This window comes from Callospermophilus lateralis, chromosome X (genome assembly GCF_048772815.1).
Source record: "Callospermophilus lateralis isolate mCalLat2 chromosome X, mCalLat2.hap1, whole genome shotgun sequence".
Classification (NCBI taxonomy): Eukaryota; Metazoa; Chordata; class Mammalia; order Rodentia; family Sciuridae; genus Callospermophilus; species Callospermophilus lateralis.
Window position 1 is genome coordinate 20165114 of NC_135325.1, and position 22868 is coordinate 20187981.

The following is a 22868-nucleotide window of genomic DNA, read 5'->3' on the forward strand; positions in this document are numbered from 1 at the left end:
CAGTGAATATCATTTACAATATTCAGTTAGTTAAGTGTGCATTATCAATAATAATTTGTAATACTATATATAAAATGGAAACTCCTTTGAAAGATTTTTGTGCCACTTGGCATTGAAATTTACCCACTGTGCTCACCCCAGGGAAACAAGAGGTAAAAAATATCCTTTGTGTGAAGTGAATAATTAATTCCAGAAATAGTAAAATGTAAATAATTGCATTTTACTATTCAGTCCTTAAAAAGAAGTGAATTCTGCCATTTGTCACAACATGGATGAACCTGAAAGACATTATGCTAAGTGAAATAAGCCAGGAACAGAGACACAAATAATATATGATCTTATTCATATGTGGAAACTTAAAATGTTGAACCTGAAGAAGCAGAAAGAAGTGACAGTGGTTTCCAGAAACTGGGAGGGGAGATTGGGAAAATAGTGGCCAATAGATTTAAAATTTGAGTTAGTTGCAATCAGTTCAATGGATCTACTCTATGACCTAATTAATAACAATGTATTATATCATTAAAGATTGCTAAGCAAGTAAATTTTTAAGCAATCACCACAAAAAACATGATAAATATGATGTAACGAGTATGTTAGTTTGATTTAGCCATATCATAATGTGCACATATTTCAAAACATCTGGTTATATACATGATACATACATATAATTTTTGCTTATCAATTTAAATAATTACTTAATAAATTTTAAGACAAAAAAAAGGAGACCAGTAGTCCTGTCAAGAGACCAAGGTAACTCTGAGGCAATGTAACAATGTATTTTTCTTTCCACATATTTATATGAGTTTAACTATAACCTTGAAAGATATCTTTAAAATATGTATATTCTAGGCAGGTATTCTGATTATGAGTGAAAAAGTCAAGAGTAAAATTTTAAGTCTGCTAGCACAAAAGGAGGTTGAACAAGTCATTTAATCCTTTGTAAGTAGGACCATAAATTAAGCAGAGCTACTATTTTTAAGGTATTTTTAAAAAGAATTAGAGGGGAGAAAAAAATTAATTTTCCTTGGTCTGCTTCTATCCAAAGTATATAGTGCTTCTTAATATTTAATGTGCATATGAATCACCTGGGGACAATTTTAAACTACAGAATGTGGTTCTGTAGGTCAAGGGTGGAATCTGAAGCCTTGCATTTCCAATAAGCTACCATGTTATATTAAAACTGGTGGCCTGAGGATCAGATTTTGGGTAGTAAGTTTTAAAAAAATGCATCTAATCTGTTATATCATCTACCATTGGGATTTTAAATACTTTTTTCAAAAATATATTCATTGGGCACTTCTATGTACAAAGACCAAGGGGTACAAAGTTATACATTTACTCTGCGCCGTATTTGCAAATTTAATCACTGACCAACAGATATTAAAGATAATATTTTTCAAGTACTATTTATAAATAATTAAAACAAAATTTTGAGCATGAATGCTACCTTTCTTCAAAATCTACTAATTGGGAGGAAGGAGGGATGCAGAAATGTGAGTCAATAAATATTAAGTTAGTTAAATAGAAGGAAGAAGTTCTGATATGCTACTGAACAGTAGGGTGACTAGAGATGATGATAATATACTGATTATTTCAAAAAGGTTGAAAGAAAGGATTTGGAATGCTTTCATCACAAATCAGTGATAATGTTTGAGAATATAGATATGCTTACTCTGATTTTGACATCCTAATTTTATTTATATATATATATATACATATATATATATATATATATATATATATATATATATGCATTGAAACATTACATAGTGCCCCATTAATACATAAAACCTCTATATTTCAATTTAAAAAATAACAAAGATCCTATCAACTTTGTAACTCTGAAATATAAAATCTCCCAGTCATTTTATAATTATTTTTCAAGTATTTTTCCTATTATGATGAACAAATGATTATAACTTGAAATTCAAAAATGCTTTATTTGGGGGCTGGGGCTGTAACTTCGTGGCACAGTGCCTGCCTAGCACTTGTGAGGTTCTGGGTTCGATAAATAGCACACCCCCTAAAATAAACATATAATAAAGGCATGCTGTCCGTCTACAACTACCAAAAAAATTGCTTTATTTACTTCTTATAAGTAACAAGTCAATTTACCATGTCATGATATCTTAGAGTTCTGTTGAGTGTCTTAATTGAGAAATGCATTGAATTATAAAAAAAGATCCCTTGCCTATTCACTGCTATGTTTTACAGAGATGTGTATGTGTGTATATTTGGCCTCAAATATATGCCATAACAAAAAAAGAAAAATGATTCAAAAATTATTTAGGCATTATCACTACTGCCCCAAGGAAATAACAAAAATTGTAATAGAGTGAAAGTAAATATTAATAAATATCAGTTAGGGTTTTCAAGATGATAGGATAGAGGAGGTCACTTTCCTAGCTGCTCCAGGGTGAGAAACCAAAAAAGCAGACAGGCAGATTCTCTGCAAGGTGGATGAACAAAAAAGTGGCAGGTGGGGACTTTACTGGAATTAACATCTGGACATTCAGAGTAGATCTGGGACTCAGGAGATTGGATATAACAAAATAAGGGAAAAAAATCCCCAGCAGCATAGCCTCTGCCATAGCCAGGCAGTTCCTCCACCAGCACAGTGGAGGGATAAGGAAATTAATGGAATCTGCATTTATCAGAGGCCCCAAATGTGATTCCATATTTAGAAGATCCAAAATATTCCACCAGAAAACTTCTATAACTAATAAATGAATCCAGCAAAGTAGCAAGATATAAAATTAACACCCATAGATGCCTTTCAGTAGATGAATGGACAAAGAAACTGTGGTACCCAGTAGAATAGTACTCAGCAATAAAAGAGAATAAAATCATGTCATTTGCATGTAAATGGATGGAGTTAGAGAATATAATGCTAAATGAAGTTAGCCAATCCCAAAAAAACAAATGCTGAATGTTTTCTCTGATATAAGGAGGCTGATTCATAGTGTGGGTGGGAGGGGGAGCATGGGAGGAATAGATGAACTCTAGATAGGGCAAAGGGATAGGAGGGATGGGGGTAGAAAAGATGATGGAATGAGATGGACATCATTACCCTAAGTACATGTACGAAGACATGTATGGTATGAATATATATTTTGTATACAACCAGAGATATGAAAAATTGTGCTCTATGTGTGTAATATGAGTTGTAACGCATTCTACTGTCATATATAATAAATTGGAATAAAAGTAAAAAAATTAAAAATAAAATGCATTTCTATACTTCAGTGATGATTATACTGAAAGACAAATTAGGAAAACTACACTATTCACAATAGCCACAAAATAATAAAATATTTGAGAATCAATGTAACAAAAGAAGTGAAAGACTTCTACAATGAAAACTACAGAACACTAAAGAAAGAAATTTGAAGAAAACGTTAGAAGATGGAAAGATCTCCCGTGTTCTTGGTTGGGTAGGCAGAATTAACCCTGTCAAAATGGCCATATTACCAAAAGCATTATACAGATTTAATGCAATCCTATTCAATTCTTCATTGAAATAGAAAAAGCAATCATGAAATTTATTGGGAAAAATAAGAGAACCAGAATATCCAAAGAAATTCTTTGCAAGAAAAGTGAAGCAAGGAGGCATCACAATATCAGACCTTAAATTATATTATAGAGCCATAGTAACAAAAACTGCATGGTATTGGCACCAAAATAGACACATAGACCAATAGTACAGAATAGAAGATACAGAGACAAACCCACACAAATACAGTTATCTCATACTAGACAAAGCCTTCAAAAACATACACTGAAGAAAAGATAGCCTCTTCAACAAATGGTACTGGAAAAACTGGCAATCTATATGTAGCACAATGATATTAAACCCCTATGCCTCACCATACACAATACTCAACTCAAAGTGAATCAGGGACTTAGGCACTAGAACAGAGATCCTGTGCCTAATAGAAGAAAATGTAGGCCCAAATCTCCACTATGTCAGCTTAGGAACTGATTTCTTTAATGAGTCTCCTGTAGTGCAAGAATTAAAATCCAGAATCAATAAACAGGATGGTATTAAACTAAAAAACTTCTTCATAGCAAACAGCCAATAACGTAAACAAAAAGCCTACAGAAGGGGAGAAAATCTTTACCACACATACCTCAGAGCATTAATCTCCAGGATATATAAAGAACTCAAAAAACTTAACACCAGAAAAAAAATAACTCAGTCAATAACTATGCTAAGTAACTGAAAAGATATTCCAAAGAAGAAGTTCAATTGATCATCAAAAATATAAAAAAAAAATGTTCAACATCTCTAGCAATTAGAGAAATGTAAATCAAAACTACATTGAGATTCCATCTCACTCTAGTCAGAATGGCAATTATCAAGAATACAAGAAACACTAAATGTTGGCAAGAATGTAGCTAGTCAATCCTTAAAAAACAAATGCCAAATGTCTTCTTTGATTTAAGGAGAGCAACTAAGAACTGAACAGGGGGAAAGAGCATGAGGAAAAGATTAACATTAAACTGAGACGAGTGATGGGAGGGAAAGGGAGAGAGAAGGGAAATTGCATGGAAACGGAAGGAAACCCTCATTGTTATACGAAATCACATATATGAGGTTGTGAGGGGAAAGCGGGGGAAGGGAGAGAACTGAACAACAACAGATGAGGTAGAGAGGGAAGATGGGAGGGGAGGGGAGGGGGGATAGTAGGGGATAGGAAAGGCAGCAGAATACAACAGTCACTAATATGGCATTATGTAAACATTGTGAATGTGTAACTGATGTGATTCTGCAATTTGTATTTGGGGTAAAAATGGAAATGCATAACTCACTTGAATCAAATGTATGAAAGATGAAAAAAATAAAATTAAAAAAAAATTAAAAAAAAGAATTAATAGCCATAAAAATTTTTTTGCAAAATAAAATAGAATATGGGAGATTAAAAAAAAAAAGAATGTGGGGAAAAAAGGTACACTCACATATTGCTGGTGAGACTGCAAATTGGTGAAACTATTATGGAAACCAGTATTGAGAGTCCTCAGAAAACTTGGAATAGACCCAATATTTGACCTAGTTATCTCACTTCTCAGTTTATACCCGAAGGACTTAAAATTAGCATACTACAGTGACACAGCCACATCAATGTTTATAGCAGCTCTATGCGCAATAGGTAAACTATAGAACAAACCTAGGTGCCCTTCAACAGATAAATGCATAAAGAAAATGTGATATATATATATGCACACACACACACACACACATACACACAGTGGAATATTACTCAGCCTTGTAGAAGAATGAGATGATGGCATTTCCCTATAAATGGATAGAGCTGTAGAATAACATGCTAAGAGAAATAAGCCAATCCCAAAGGACCAAAGACTGAATATTTTCTCTGATATGCAAATGCTAATGGGAGGGGGGCTAAGGAAAAATAGAGGTAATTTGGATTAGACAGATGGGAGTGAAGGGAGGATAGGGGATAGGAAAGAGTGTAGAATAAATTGGACATTATTACCCTATGTGCATATATGATTACACAACTGGTTTACCTCTACATCATGTACAACCAGAGAAATGAGAAATTATACTCCCTTTATGTACAATGTGTCAAAATGCATGCTGCTGTCATAACTTATTAGAAATAACAAAAAAACTGAAAAAAACACAAAAGTAAATAAATATCAGTCATTACAATAAATGTACACTTAATCAACAAAACTAATAATGTTTTACCTTAAATTATTACTGTCCTACCTCTAATATAATGTTAGATTCTATGGGGCCAGAAGCCAGAGGTCAATAGTTCTTTTTAAAAGAAAATGATTTAGAACTTCTAACATATTTTTAATTCCTTGAATATGTATTGCTGAAGATCTTTTATATTCAAAGAATTTTAACAGATTCTAGGAGATTAAAAGAGATTTCATGAATTCCACTCAAAATTAAGAATAATAAATAATAAGAAAAGTACAAAATAATTTCATTGCTGAATAGAATTTAAAATGTGTTCCTCTATTTGGTACAACCAGTGCTTAAACATGTTTATATTTAAAAAAGTTATATATCATTGAGGGATCAATTATTTATAAATAGGAAACTTAAGAAAGTATTATAGAATTCTATAAGTATGGAAATGAAGAAAGAGGGAAGAGTATTTGAGGTAGTAGAATAACATGAGTAAAGGTGCAGAGGTAGGAAATGATTAAACATGTATTGGGAATAGTGCTTTTGGCTTTCTTAGCCAGAGGGGGAAGTGGTGAAAAATATGATAAAACAAGTCAGTTGCATGTGGAACATTGAGGGATCAGCAGCAAAATAGAAAACTTGGCTGTAGTCCAATAGGTTAGAGAACCACTAATTACTTTTGCACAGGAGTATGACACTATCAAAATTTTATTAAAATACAATTGTTATATGCAGAATGGATTGATGGAGAGAAAACTGGAGGTAAATAGAATGCAAAGACCATAATGCAGACAGGAGTTATTAGAGAACAGAAATAATACTGTGTATAGAAAAAATAGAATACAGGGAAGCATCACAAAAATTCTAAGATTCAAAATGACTTCATTCAATTTTCAAGACATTTATTCCACATTCTTTGGAAATGCCTATATAAAAAATCCAGTGCTAAGCCCTGAGAATAAAAAAAAAATTCAATAAACTGAGAATAAGATGAAGAAGGAGAAGGAAGAAAGGGAAAACTGATTGTTCTGTAGCCATGGTAACAAGTAGCCATCAACAGGAATTTAAATCAATTAGCTGCTTCTGTGATTGTTACCATGTATCCCTATACCTTCTTTCTGAAAGTCTGCCAGTTATGAGTAATTTTACCCCAATGAACATGAAGTCCAGAAAGTAAATCCATTAATAATAGTTTCATCTGAATAATCATACTTACAAAGATGACATCAACCTACTCCCATCTCTGAATGTTCCCAGATCTCTTTTCCTGTAGGTTTCCCTCAAAATCTAGGAGTACTCTTAAAAAAAACTTTGGCTAAGGAACTATAATTTCCTCTTATATAAGTAAGCAATAAATTCAGCTTTGTGCTTTTGTTTCAGATAGTGAGTTATGGTCTCATTGTTTAATAAAATTCAAGCAATGATGTTCAGTATTTGGTATTGGAATGTACAATGAAACAAATCATTTGGTGAAATGCCATCATTTTTCAAATGAAGAAATAGAAGCCCAAGATGGTTTTGTGGCAAGTTCAAAAGCTAGTCAGTATCAGATTACAAACCATTCATTGTACTATACTGCCTCATATCTTTACCCTCACTCTCCCAGATAATGTTTTTAGTGTATTTGAAGACCTAGAACTTCAAATTAATTATGGTGAAACTCTGATCAATGTGGTTCAGTTATCAAACAGTATTTCCATTTTCTATATTAGTAGTTATTTCTCTTTAAGTGAGGCATAACAAGAATAAATATACATAAAAAATGAAACTTCAGCAGTAATCAAAAAAGGCAAATTAAATAAACATGTGAGTTTTAAACCATATTCATTTGCTTTCCAAATTAACAAACAATTATAAAAGTATAACAATCAATGTGCAAGAGTTTCAGTGATTTGGCCAGACTCCTATTTAACTTAAAGAGTATCAGTTGTTTTTGTCTTTATAAAAAACATTTTGGCAATGCTTATCAAAACCTTAAAATCAGAGTTGGGGTTGTAGCTTAGAGGTAGAGTGCTTGCCTGGCATTTACAAGGCCATGGGTTCAAACCTGAGTACCAAGGAGTTAAAAAAGAAAACACTTAAAATGATCATTTTGAATGTTCTAGTAATTTTCTTTCAGGAATCGACCCATAGAAAATGGCAGATATTTGAATGAAGATTTTATTAATGTCATGGAAACTTTAAACAGTATTTATAATGCAGAAATTAAAGCAGGCCAACCCAAACATCTTAATAGAGAATGACTGAATATATAACTGTGTAGTAATAGTACAAAGCCATTCAAATCTTACTTTTGAACAATATTTAATAATATATTAAAATCAATACTTTATGAAATAACATCAAAACAGCAAAATCTGTAATTTATGTAGAATGTCATAACAATTTTAGAAAAATAGACCAGGGAACATATTTCAATATATTAACAATGTGGATGTGGTAGTAGCAATGAAAATGCTTTTCTTTTGCTACTTCATCTTATCTATATTTTATAAATTTTCTAATCAACACACATTAATTTTATAATTAGATAAATATACTCTATGGTGTTAAAAAAGAATCCACAAAGATCCAAAAGGAGACAATAAAACTTTCTCAAAGTTTGCATTCCCTATGCCCTCATCCCAAAAATGTCAATGCAAATGAGTTTATTATGAAACCCGTGCCTTCCACAAAACTATTCTTATCTTGGGCAGTCACCCTCAGGAAAGTCCGATTAGCCAGCTGCCAGGCATAACCTTGAAACACCTCTGGGAAATCTAAACAAGAGACTCCACTGTCAAAATCTGAGGTCAGCTTTCTTCCCAGAGAAAGTCAGGAAGTGAAATACTTGATTATAATGCATAGCATGTGTAATTGGAAAGAAGCAGGATTTCAAAGATAACATGTATAAATGTGCCTTCACAAAGCTTTGGTAGGTCAGTCTTATAAGAGTTTTATTGTTTTAAGAGGGGGAATTTCATTTAGCAACTATGATAAGAACAAACCTGGATCATTTCCCAGGGTTTGCATGAGGAAGAAAACAATTAAAATAAATAAATAAATAATAAAATCCCTATTTGAAAGAGAAGGGAACAGATGAGCTGGAGAGAAGAAATTTGTACTCCCAACCTAGACACAGCCAGATAGTTCTAAACAAGAAAATACAAGAACATATATGTTGGCACAATTGAAACTTATGATTGCAAAAATAACCACCTACATAGATGCAAAAGTCTAAAGAAATTACTGCTAGAAATAAAGTGAGTTATCATTTGATGTTTGAAAATGAAGAGATTTATGTTATAAAGTCATCTAGTTCTAAATGCTAGAGTTTAGTTGTTGAAAGTACAACAATGGACTAAATCATTAAAGCGTTTGCTTGTTATTTTTCAGTTCAATATATTACATTCATCACTACATTCAAGATACTTGTAATTTTCCACTTACATGTCACTATATCAAATTGATATATTTCAATAAGAAGAAATCATTTGCACAGGACCTCTCATGTTAAATTCTTGAACATCATTCAATACATGTTCTGGATTCACTAAATTAAGTATTCTTAATTAATTCATCTTTAGCATTTCATTCACTGATCCAAGTAGTTGCTTTTATCATCTAATAACAATGCTTCTCATTAAAGGACTATAAAATATAGTAATGAACATAATTTGCATTGATGAAGATGATTCAGTTTCATAACAACAGTAATAAAAATAAAAAGCAATGGCTTTAATTTATCCATGAGAAACAGTAAATCATCTTATCTTTATAACATGCAACTATTCTTTTCAATATGCTTATGGTACAGCTAACAGAAATCTATCACCATCATCTTGGTATAAGTAGAAAACGGTGGCCCAAAATACATCATGGTTATTTAGGACGCAATGGAAAAACAAAAGCAAAAATCAAAATCAGGTACTGACAAAAGAAGATGAAACTAAAACTACTCTGCTTTCTGAAAATTAACCAAAAAAAATCCTTAACATAGATCTTCAGATACAACTTAAACCACATATATTCAATCTAATAAATAATGGTGGCTGAAAGTGATGTTATTGATTATGAAGTATTGTATTCAAAGTATGAGATGCTGAAATTATATTTAACAATATTTATTGAGTTACTACTTTTATCCATGCTATATTCTATACTTTGAAGATAGGTAAATAAATGAGGCAAGAGATCTGTAATCATGGAACACTGATTCCAATGGCAAAGGAAATTGTTTCATTGTATTTCACAAATGCATTCTTTGTTGGGCTCTTTTTGGGGACTTGTAAAGGAATGGGAATTATACAGTGTTCACCTCAAATATTCATAGAATGATAGAGAAAAATGCACATGAGCTGATAGGGAAAGATTGATTAATTGGAAATTTTTAATTGATGCTGTCTACAAGTTTCATAAACTACCTTTAAGTGGAAAAGTTTTTTAAAGATCAAAGGTCTCTGATGAGCAACTAATCAAAATGAGATATTAGTTTTAAATTTTCAATTCCAAAATGCAAAATAATTTAAAAATTGTTTCTTTGCTAGTGATTCATTATGTGTGTACCCTGTAGGAATATGTTTTACTTTTTTTAAATTGGTGCATTATACTTATACTGGGGTTTATTATATTATGGGGAACATATTATATTTGGGTTCATTTTGAAATAATCATTATATTATGGGGTGTATCATATTATGTTGGGGTTCATTTTGACATAATTGTTATATTATGGGGTGTGTCATATTGGGGTTCATTATGACATAATCATTATATTATGGGGTGTTTTATATTTGGGTTCATTTTGACATAATCATGCATGCATGGAATATAATTTGCTCCATTTCAGTCTCTAATATTTTCCCTTTCTCACCTGTCTTCTCACTAGCCCCCCTTCCATTCCCCTTCCAATACTCTATTGGGCTGGGAGGGGATGTTTAATTTTAAAAAATACTCTTGGCCTTTTAAAACCTTAGAACAACTTTTCAGTACATATTTTCTAAAACCATCATAATACAAGCTAACCTGACCTAACACATGGAAGCTGATCAGACAATGTGGGAGACTATTGATAGAAAAACATTTGTACTTTCTTACAATTCTCTCTACAAGCCTATTATGGGAAGAACTATTGGAGTTTCCATTTGAAAAGGAAGTATTTTGACGCAGTGACATTTAACTCTGCTTCCTTAATTGTCACCTGCTGTTTTTGTGCATTGCTTTTGACCTAACCAAATTGACTTATTTTTCCTACTTCTAGAAAAAGTGGAGTAAGTTAAATAATACCAGTCTCTATCATCTTTACTAACACAAAATATTCTATTTCTATTCATTTTTTAACAATATTAGAAATGACAGTTGATAAATAATAGGGTCCAAATGAAGATGTTTATTTCATGCGACAAATTTAATTGGCTATTATGGTTCTCCCTGGTATGTTTTGGGATTTGGAAATATGCCTGATGGTATAAAGGCAGCTATGAAGCAAACACCTTAATGATGACTACCTTAAGGCAGAAACTATATATAAAGATCAGTCTTTTTAGAAACAAATACTATAACTATTTCCCTACATCATACTGAAGTGCTTAGCCTACTGAAGCAAACATATCTTGATCAAATCATGATCCTGCCACTAAAGGTAAGATATTGTGATAAAATTAATTTCCTTTTGTCCCAGTTTTTAATTCCAAAATGAATCATATTACCATTTTGCAAATAGCTGCAGACAACATTAAGAAAGAAAAAGAATGTGGAGTAAATGCTCAATATATATTTTCTATTACTTGTCTTGATTTGTTTACAATTGGCAAATATTTATGGTTTCATGTCAGGTGTAAGACATGACATTAGTTCACCAGGGAATTAATCATTTTTATAATTAGATTGGCTCTATCATCTAACTTTTAGCAAAGAATCAGTGAAATACTGAACCAGCTTGAAGGTATATAACTTTGATATGACTCTCTTAGTTACAACACATTTATTATGGGCGGTGTCACAGAGCAGCAGCATATATATATGCTACATAAGAAGGGGTGCAGTGTTTTGAAAATACTATCATATGCAAAGTACACAAATGATAATTAATGGCAAAGAAGTTTTCTTGAACTAATCTCAAGTTACATGGAAACATAACAAAATCAAAGCCAGTGGCAAAACAACTTTGATATGTATCATTTCCAGATGCAAGTAGAGACATACTGATGAAATTTACTATAAACAAGTGGCAAACTTTAATATATTTTCTATTTGTTTTTTAGTTTTATTGATTTTATTTTTTAAATGCACAAGAGCGGAATGCATTATAATTCTTATTATGCATAGAGTATAATTTTTCATATTTTTGTATATAGAGTATGCTCATGCCAATTAATGCCTTTTTATATTTAAATTTTAAATTACTTTGGGGTTTTTTTGCATCACAATTCTTATTACACAAATATACCACAATTTTTCATATCTCTGTTTATATATAAAGTATGTTGACACCCAATTCAATTCTTTATACATGTACTTTGGATAATGATGGCCATCATATTCCACCGCCCTTGCTAATACCCTGCCCCCTCCCTTTCACTCCCATCCCTCTTCTCTATCTAGAATTCATCTATTTTCAACTTACATAAATATAGTCTACTTTTGACAGTACTAATAGAATTTCATTTGAGTATGAGTTTGAGGTTCTGGCTTTCACCAATGTAATTAGGGCTTCCCAATTACCAATGCAATACTATGCAAAGACGATAAATACCTTCCAAAGTGAAAAATAATACAATTTAGAACTTCACAGAAGCAAAGATAATCAAATGTGAAGCAATGATGGAGAAAGGTACAAGTGAACAAAGAAGCATCAAAAATCAGATAATAAACAAATCTGAAAAAATAAGGAATAATATTTTCTATAAAATAATGCCATAAATAATGTTTAAAAAGGTATTAAACAACTTAAATGATTGATTTTAATAAAATTTGTACATATTAAATATGAATAAATTATATTCTTATAAATATTAAATAGAATTTGATATGTATGTGTTGAAAAATGCTGCATTAATGAAGGTATAATGTGGAATAAAGAACATAGGAATTTGTGAGGGAGCTAGATTATTTTTCAATACTTCTATGTATGATGTTTGGAAATTAATTATCAGCAAAAATCCCTCATTTTTTACATAAGACATGAATATTGATGTGTATACCTACTTTCTTCTTATTAGAACTGAAATTTAGTCATTCAAATAACAGCAAACATCTCTACTTGTACTTTGAAACTTATTTTTTATTGAATCATCAATTTCTCCTTAGCCTACAAACATGTTTTCCTAGTTCCCACTTTCAAGACAAAGAAAACTTAAAAACCAGAGGTATACTGGTAAGTTTGTTTTCCAAAAGACAAACAAACAAACAAACAAAAAACAAATAATAATATCAACAAAATCTCTGATTTGTTGTATTTACCAATCTCCATGATATAAATGATTTCAACTTGCCAATGGGTTACCAACCTGCAGACATAATTTCTGATTAGTTAACAATCTGCTCTCATGAATACGTATGATCTGGTTCTAATATACCATGGTAACTGTTCATAGGAATGCTCACATCTTCTTCCATATATTTCTGTTTCTCTGATCTCCTCCACAAACGTACTTTTGAAATGTTTCAGCTACATTCTATGTATCTACTCTCCTATATGCCCCTGCCATTCAGTTCATGTTAATTTACCATTTAATATATGCCAGGTACTCTGTCAGATGCTAAGGAATGCAGCACTGAAGAAAGCTAAAGTCCCTGCCTTCCTGGAGCCTAGATTCTAGTTGAGACACAGGCAATAAATAAAAACAAGTCTCTGGCTTCTCAGATTTTAAGTGCCATAGAGAATAATAAAATGGATAAGGGATGAGTAAGGTCAATATTTTAAAGAGGATGAGCATGGCAGGCTTCTCCCTAGATAATACTACATCAGAGAGCTGGTTCTGTCAACTCTGCTAATGGCTACAATGTTGCCAAGCTTAATGGATGTTTTTCTATCTTCATCTTATCTATAGTTCCCAGTAGCACTCTTCCATTCTTAAACTGCTTTGTTTTTCTTGGCTTCTTTGACACTATATTTTCAGGATTTTTCCTTATCTACCCACATTTTCCCAGGCTCTCCTTCTACCTCTAACAATTTAAATGAAACAAAATTTTGAAGAGGTTTAGAAGATTGATCTAGGTGTTCTTTAGCTACCTTCATTCTTCCCTAGGTAATGTCTTCTAATCTTAGTGATTACACTTGCTCATATCCCCAACCCCACCCTGCCATATTGCTAAAATTCTGATTTCCAAATACCAGTCTCCAAGTGAGATCTCTTCTGTCAGATCAAGACAGATGATAAAAAGGAAATCTATGTAGTGATATTTCAAATTTTTTACATCCAAAACTAGGCTCTCTGTTCTCTGCAAAATCATTAGACTTCCATTTATCTACATTTTCAAATATGGTAACAACATTCATACATTATATCAGGGTGTAAATGTAGGAAACATCCCTGATTTTTCTTTGTTTCTACATTCCCTCACTTGTTCTACTACAAAGTATTATCTTTTCTGTATGAAAAAGGATTGTGTATCCACCTGTCTTCATGTTCACTATTACTATCTAACCCAAGCTATGGTCCTCACCTTCTGAGATAAATACATTCCCATCCTAACTATTCTCATACCTCTCAATCCATTCTCTTTGCAATAGCTGAAATGATATTTTCAAAAAACATAAATAACAAATTAATTTGGATTACCCCCATACTTAACACCCTTCAAAGGCTCCTTGTTTTTTTCAGAATAACTATACACTTCTTTCCTGTCCTATAAAGTGGTACATGCCACAATCTTGCACACTCAGCTGGTGGTACTTCAATGGTATTTCTCTTTCTCTTTGTCTACTGTTTATTAGATTTATTCACCTTTTTTTTTTCTCAGACACCACATGCCTTTTCATACCTCTTGACCTTTACATGTACTACTTTCTTTACTTGAAATATTTTATCCATCTTTTACATGTTTAATTCATTCTTATTCATTAATCTTAGCTCATATGGAACTTCCTCAGAGATGCCTTTGTTCTTCATTTTAGGAAGCCTGTTCCCTTTGCTTTCTTTCATCCTTTCCATCACTTATTACAAACTTATTTTTTTAATAATTCCTTATTCTTTCTCTCCTTGTATGACTGAGTCATATGTTAGAAAAGGGTGTTTTGGTCAATGATAGATGACATATATGATGGTTGTCCCATAAGAATCTCCTTTCACATAGTGACAATATGGCTCTCATACCATTATAGCACAACACATTACCCACATTTCTGGCAATGCCAGGGTAAATAAACCTATTGTGCTGTCAGTCACATAAAAGCATAGCATACACAATTATGTATAGTACATAATGCTTAATAATTATAATAAACAAATATGTTACTGCTTTACATATTTAGTCTACTGTACTTTGATCATTATTTTAAAGTGTACTCCTACTTATAAGAACATTACCATAAAACATTATTCTGTGTTATGCTAGCAGCAGTCTAATACATATGTGTTGAGAGCCACAGCCGAAGGGGCTCCAGCAAACTTTCAGACTGCCAGCTGATGATTGGCTCACAGCGGCCCCAGCAACACCTAGCTAATTGGCTCCTCTGTGGAGATGCTCATTGAGCTGTTTCCCTGCCCTTTCAGACTACCAGCTGATGATTGGCTCACAGCTGCCCCAGCAACATCTAGCAACATCTAGCTGATTGGCTCCTCTGCGGTGATACTCATTGGGCTGTTTCCCTGCCCTTTCAGAACACGGAGCTGCTCATTGGGGGACTTTTTTGGCTCCGCCCATGCAACCCAGCCAATCGGCCTCAAGAGCAGGAGGATTGTGGGATGAAGAGGCTGGGTTGGGGTGTGTGGCTTGTGGGAAGCTGGTGGTGGCAGTTGGGCTCTGAGGGTTTTTTCCTGAGGAGCTGTTTTGTTTGGCGTGTGTGGTTCTAAAAATAAAGTTAGTTTCTTTTGACAAATGGCTCCTGAATTGTGCCCAGCCAGACTGCGGCACATATGGTGCTTGTGGCATCTCTTAATTGAATCAAGAGGCCATAACTTGTGACTGACTTGTACCATTTAAGTTCATGTAATTGTATTTCAATTATACTTCATCATGTTCACAAAATGACAAAGTCACTTATTGATGCATTTCTCAAACTATGTCTCCATCTTCAATGGAAACGTAAGTGTGTAAGCACCACAGGACAGGAACTTTCTCTAAATTGTTTAACCACAGACCAAAAAATAGTACATACTAAGTATTTTTTTAATTTAGTAAACGATTGAATGAAGAGCTCATTAGGGATGATGGAAATAAAGTTTCTCTTTTGTTGTCTACATATATGGACAAAGAGTACGATGCAACTTTGAAAATTGAGAACTGGTTAAGGAGAAGAAAGCACTCTAGCAAAGAATAGGAGTAGGCAATATTTATCTACTACAAAATTATATGAAAGAAATTCTGTTTCATATTTGATTAATTTGCATTGAACATCAGTTATGTACAAGGAATATTTATTGCTTCCTCATTTAAACATCATCACTCTAGTGAGTTAATAATTGGAATTATCTTTTAAAAACCACAAGGTCATACAACCACTAAGTAATAGTCTGATTAAAGTGGAAAAAATAGACTTCTGTTTGTATATCCCCGTTTTCTTATTTCGTGACCTTGGACAAGGTTAAGCAAAATGAGCTTCAGTTCCTTATTGTATCAGAAAAAAGGTTTTTTTTAAAAAAAATTATTGATCATACATTCAAAAATGAGACTTGATTTGAAGAACATCTCATGCTCTAGGAACCAGATCAGATTTTTTAAGTGATAGGGAAAGAAGCATTAATTTCTAAATTAGAGAGCATTCGCAGGTTAATCAAGAAACAGATGAGTGATGATGACAAAGTTAGTACATTTTTAATTCAGATTGAAAATACTCAAGTTTATACTCAAGACACAGGAAAACTAATGTTTTATTCATTGTCTCTAAACTTTGACTTATACTCCACAAAATAGCACAGTGCTTTGCATAGAATACATGTTTGAAAATAACGTTCACTGATGTCTACAGAAAAAATATGTTCAAGTACTCTCAGACTTAGGGTAGGAAAATTAAACTCCTTAGAACTTGGATGAGGTATGTTTTTCAGAAATCTTGCACTAAGTGTCTGCAAACCTGAATGTCTGGAAGATTCAAGTAAATGAAAGCCTTGCCATCTTACAAAAACTCAGACTTGAATAGTAGCAATTTAAAAATATTTTTTTAAATTGAGATATGAAAGTGAGAAACATATTCAGTTACAAAGGAAAATTCAGGCATGTTATACACATATTTACAAACAGTATAATCACTAATATAAGTGTAATATATAAATACATATATTGTATTTCAAAAGTAACCCTTTTGACTAGAGACTAGTAACATCAAGGAATGATTAGACAAAGGTTAGGACTTCATTTGCTATAACATGCTAATGTGATTCAAGCTCCTGTTCGCCTGCTTCTTGCAGACAAACTGCTGTGACTCAGTACTAAACGATCCTGCTGAAACAACTGGTTGGCCCTTCTGAACCTTCGGAGGTTAATGCCAACCGAGCCGTCATAGGCAGTAGCCACAGGATTGAGACGGGGCTTGGGAGAGCCAGTCAGGACCCACCCGTTGCATTGGTCACCTGGCAAAGGGAATGAATTGTTGCCATTTGCATGGGATACCACCATGGCAGAGAACTGACGTTACCATAATGCGGCGGAGGAGATAACTTCATTGAAACCAGCGGCGAAAGGTGTGTAACTCCCTAGCCCTCCCTCTCCACACAGCGGGGAAACCTTAAGGGCCCCTCCCAGCTCTCCCTTGAGTGCGAAACCAGACCAAGGGAATCAGGAGTGGCGCGGGACCCGTGGAGCGGAACTCCCGGCTACCGCTTCCACCAGTGCTGACAACTGAGGTCTCTTGCACCTGCTACCGGGGGCGTGGCTACCAGAGGGCAAGCAAAATTCGCTGAGGGTTCTCAGCCCCAAGCTCCACAAACTTAGGGTCTGAGGGAATGGCAAACAGGGAGAGTGTGCCCAGTTGTTCATGAAAATAAGGCTCCCGGGAGCAGCAGACCTGGCATGTAGCCAGTATTGTGGTGAGAGTCACTGGTGAGCGGGGCCTGGCATGAGGAAAAGTAGGGAAGTTACTAGACACAAGAGAAGGCCCTAGCCACTCAGGATTGGAGACCTGCCCAGGCTGGGAGGAGGAACTGCTGCACAGTGATTAGTTCCGGCATATTGAGAGGAGAAGCTTGGCCCAGTGGGCACAGCTCCACCTACTGGAAGAGAAGTTAATCAAACTCTAAGACTGAATTTATTATTTTTTTTTTATTTGGATTTTTTTTTCATTTTCATTTTTTTGTTGTTTTTTAAATTTTTTTAAATATTTTTATTACTTTTTATATTTTTATTTTTATTTTTTATTATTTTTTAAATTTTTTTTTCTTTTTTTCTTTTCTATTTTTTTCTTTTGTCTTTTCATTTCTTTTCAATTTCCTTATTCCCCCTTCCTTGAATTCTACCTGCTTACTCTCATTCTCTTTAGTGACTTCTTCCCTTCCTTTCTAATACCTTTACTCCCAAGCATCAAATAAATTTATAGGAGTAAACAGTAGCTCAGCAGTCAAACAGAACAAGAAGTAACATGAGCAGCATGAAAAAGCAAGGAAGAAAAGGAGTACAAACAATGCAGGACAGCCTAAATATTCAGGAGGACCTAGAGGCATCAGAAAAATGGTCAAATAAAGAACTCAACGAATACCTTTGACAGATGGAATGGAACCTTAAAGAGGATATGAGACAGCAAATTCAAACAGTGAAAGAACACATTGAAAATGAATTACATAAACAGATAAAAGAAGAAATTAAGCATCTTTATCAGGAGATAGAGATTATTAAAAAAAACAAACAATAATTCTAGAAATGAAGGAAGCTATAAACCAAATTAAACACTCAAATGAGAGTATCACTAACAGAGTGGAGCAAGCAGAAGCCAGAACGTCTGATAATGAAGACAAAATATATCATCTTGAAAAGAGTCTAGCCAACTCAGATAGGCTGGTTAAAAATCACGAGAAAAACATCCAAGAGATATGGGATAACATAAAAAAAACCAAACTTACGAGTCATCGGGATAGAGGAAGGTATAGAGGTTCAAACCAAGGGAATGAGCAACCTGCTGGATGAAATAATTATAGAAAACTTTCCAGAAATAAAAAAAGAAACGGATATACAAATTGTAGATGCATACAGGACACCGAGCATACAAAATCACAGTAGACCAACGCCAAGACATATTGTTATGAAGATATCCAATATACACAACAAAGAGAAAATATTAAAAGCTACAAGAGAAAGGAGGCAGATTACATTCAGGGGTAAACCAATAAGGTTAACAACGGATTTTTCATCACAGATGCTGAAAGCGAGAAGATCCTGGAACAACGTATTTCAAATAATGAAAGACAATGGATACCAATCAAGAATTTTATATCCAGCAAAATTAACCTTCAGGTAAAACAACGAAATAAAAATCTTTCATGATAAACAAAAGTTAAAAGAATTTGCAGCCAGAAAATCAGCATTGCAAAGCATCTTGAGCAAAACACTACCCAAGGAAGAAATGAAAAACAATAACCAAAACCAACAGTAGGAATTGCCTCAGTAAAGACAGAGGGTGGGGGGAAAGCTTATCATGGAGAAACAAACTAAATAAAAAAAAAGTGATAAATAATCAAACATGGCTGGAAGTACAAACCATATATCAATAGTAACTCTAAACATTAATGGCTTAAACTCTCCAATAAAGCGACATAGGCTGGTAACATGGATTAGAAATAAAAAATCCAACAATATGCTGCCTCCAGGAGACACATCTGATTGGAAAAGACATACACAGGCTGAAGGTGAAGGGTTGGGAAAAAATATACCACGCACACGGTCCTCGTAAGCAAGCAGGGGTGGCCATCCTCATATCGAATAAAATCGACTTCAAGACTAAGTTAATCAAAAGGGATAAGGAAGGACATTATATACAGTTAAAAGGAACCATTCATCAACAAGACATAACAATTATCAATATTTATGCACCAAATAATGGTGCTGCGACGTTCATAAAACAAATTCTCCTCAAGTTCAAGAATCAAATAGACCACACACAATAATTATGGGTGACTTCAACACACCTCTCTCACCATTGGACAGATCCTCCAAACAAAAATTGAATAAAGAAACTATAGAACTCAGTATCACAATCAATAATCTAGACTTAACTGACATATATAGAATGTATCAACCATCATCAAGTGGATATACTTTTTTCTCAGCAGCACATGAATCCTTCTCAAAAATAGACCATATATTGTGCCATAGGGCAACCCTCCGTAAATATAAAGGGGTGGAGATAATACCATGCATTTTATCTGATCATAATGGAATGAAACTGAAATCAATGATAAAAGAAGGAAGGAAAAATCCTATATCACAGGAAAATGAACAATATGTTACTGAATGATCATTGGGTTACAGAAGACATAAAGGAGTAAATGAAAAAATGCTTAGAGATAAATGAAAATACAGACACAACATATCGGAATCTGTGGGACACAATGAAAGCAGTTTTAAGAGGGAAATTCATCGCCTGGAGGTCATTCCTCAAAAAAAGAAAAAACCAACAAATAAATGAGCTCACACTTCATCTCAAAGCCCTAGAAAAAGAAGAGCAAAACAACAGCAAATGTAGCAGAAGGCAAAAAATAATTAAAATCAGAGCGGAAATCAACGAAATGGAAACAAAAGAAAGTATTGAAAAAATTGTCAAAACTAAAAGTTGTTTCTTTGAAAAAATAAATAAGATCGACAGACCCTTAGCCATGCTAACAAAGAGAAGAAGAGAGAGAACTCAAATTACTAACATACGGGATGAAAAAGGCAACATCACAACAGATACTACAGAAATACAGAAGATAATTAGGAATTATTTTGAAAACCTATATTCCAATAAAATAGAAGATAGTGAAGACATCGATAAATTTCTTAAGTCATATGATTTGCCCAGACTGAGTCAGGAGGATACACACAATTTGAACAGACCAATATCAATGGATGAAATAGAAGAAGCAATTAAAAGACTACCATCCAAGAAAAGCCCAGGACTGGATGGGTATACAGCGGAGTTTTACAAAACCTTTAAAGAAGAATTAATACCAATACTTTTCAGGTTATTTCAGGAAATAGAAAAAGAGGGAGCTCTTCCAAATTCATTCTATGAGGCCAACATCACCCTGATTCCAAAACCAGACAAAGACACCTCAAAGAAAGAAAACTACAGACCAATATCTCTAATGAACCTAGATGCAAAAATCCTCAATAAAATTTTGGTGAATCCGATACAAAAACACATCAAAAAAGTTGTGCACCATGATCAAGTAGGATTCATCCATGGGATGCAAGGCTGGATCAATATACAGAAATCAATAAATGTTATTCACCACATCAATAAACTTAAAGATAAGAACCATATGATCATCTCGGTAGACACAGAAAAAGCATTCAACAAAGTACAGCATCACTTTATGTTCAAAACACTAGAAAAACTAGGGATAACAGGAACTTACCTCAACATTGTAAAAGCAATCTATGCTAAGCCTCAGGCTAGCATCATTCTGAATGGAGAAAAATTGAAGGCAGTCCCTCTAGAATCTGGAACAAGACAGGGATGCCCTCTATCACCACTTCTATTCAATATAGTTCTCGAAACACTGGCCAGAGCAATTAGACAGACGAAAGAAATTAAAGGCATAAAAATAGGAAAAGAAGAACTTAAATTATCACTATTTGGGGATGAAATGATTCTATACCTAGAAGACCCAAAAGGGTCTACAAAAAAACTACTAGAACTAATAAATGAATTCAGCAAAGTGGCAGGATATAAAATCAACATGCATAAATCAAAGGCATTTCTGTATATCAGCGACTAAACTTCTGAAACGGAAAGGAAGGAAAACACCCCATTCACAATATCCTCAAAAAAAAAATAAAATACTTGGGAATCAACCTAACAAAAGAGGTGAAAGATTTATACAATGAAAACTACAGAACCCTAAAGAGAGAAATAGAAGAAGATCTTAGAAGATGGAAAAATATACCCTGTTCATGGATAGGCAGAACTAACATCATCAAAATTGCAATATTACCAAAAGTTCTCTATAGGTTTAATACAATGCCAATCAAAATCCCAATGGCATTTCTTATAGAAATAGATAAAGCAATCATGAAATTCATATGGAAAAATTAAAGACCCAGAATAGCAAAAGCAACTCTAAGCAGGAAGTGTGAATCAGGCAGTATAGTGATACCAGATTTCAAACTATATTACAGAGCAATAGTAACAAAAACAGCATGGTACTGGTACCAAAACAGGAGGGTGGACCAATGGTACAGAGTAGAGGACACAGAGACCAATCCACAAAGTTACAACTATCTTATATTTGATAAAGGGGCTAAAAGCATGCAATGGAGGAAGGATAGCATCTTCAACAAATGGTGCTGGGAAAACTGGAAATCCATATGCAACAAAATAAAACTGAATCCCCTCCTCTCGCCATGCACAAAAGTTAACTCAAAATGGATCAAGGAGCTTGCTATCAAATCAGAGACTCTGCGTCTGATAGAAGAAAAAGTTGGCTCCGATCTACATATTGTGGGGTCCAGCTCCAAATTCCTTAATAGGACACCCACAGCACAAGAGTTAATAACAAGAATAAACAAATGGGACTTACTTAAACTAAAATGCTTTTTCTCAGCAAGAGAAACAATGAGAGGTAAATAGGTAGCCTACATCATGGGAACAAATTTTTACTCCTCACACTTCAGATAGAGCCCTAATATCCAGAGTATACAAAGAACTCAAAAAATTAAACAATAAGATAACAAATAATCCAATCAACAAATGGACCAAGGACCTGAACAGACACTTCTCAGAGGAGGACATACAGTCAATCAAAAAGTACATGAAAAAATGCTCACCATCTCTAGCAGTCAGAGAAATGCAAATCAAAACCACCCTACGATACCATCTCACTCCAGTAAGATTGGCAGCCATTATGAAGTCAAACAACAACAAGTGCTG

At 33.6% G+C, this 22868-nt stretch overlaps 1 protein-coding gene across 3 annotated transcripts in view; it reads right to left on the minus strand.

The window, feature by feature from the left end:
* Positions 1–22868, minus strand: part of Dmd (dystrophin) — a 2011337-nt gene that overhangs the window by 1548980 nt on the left and 439489 nt on the right. The gene's annotated exons all lie outside the window — the stretch shown is intronic.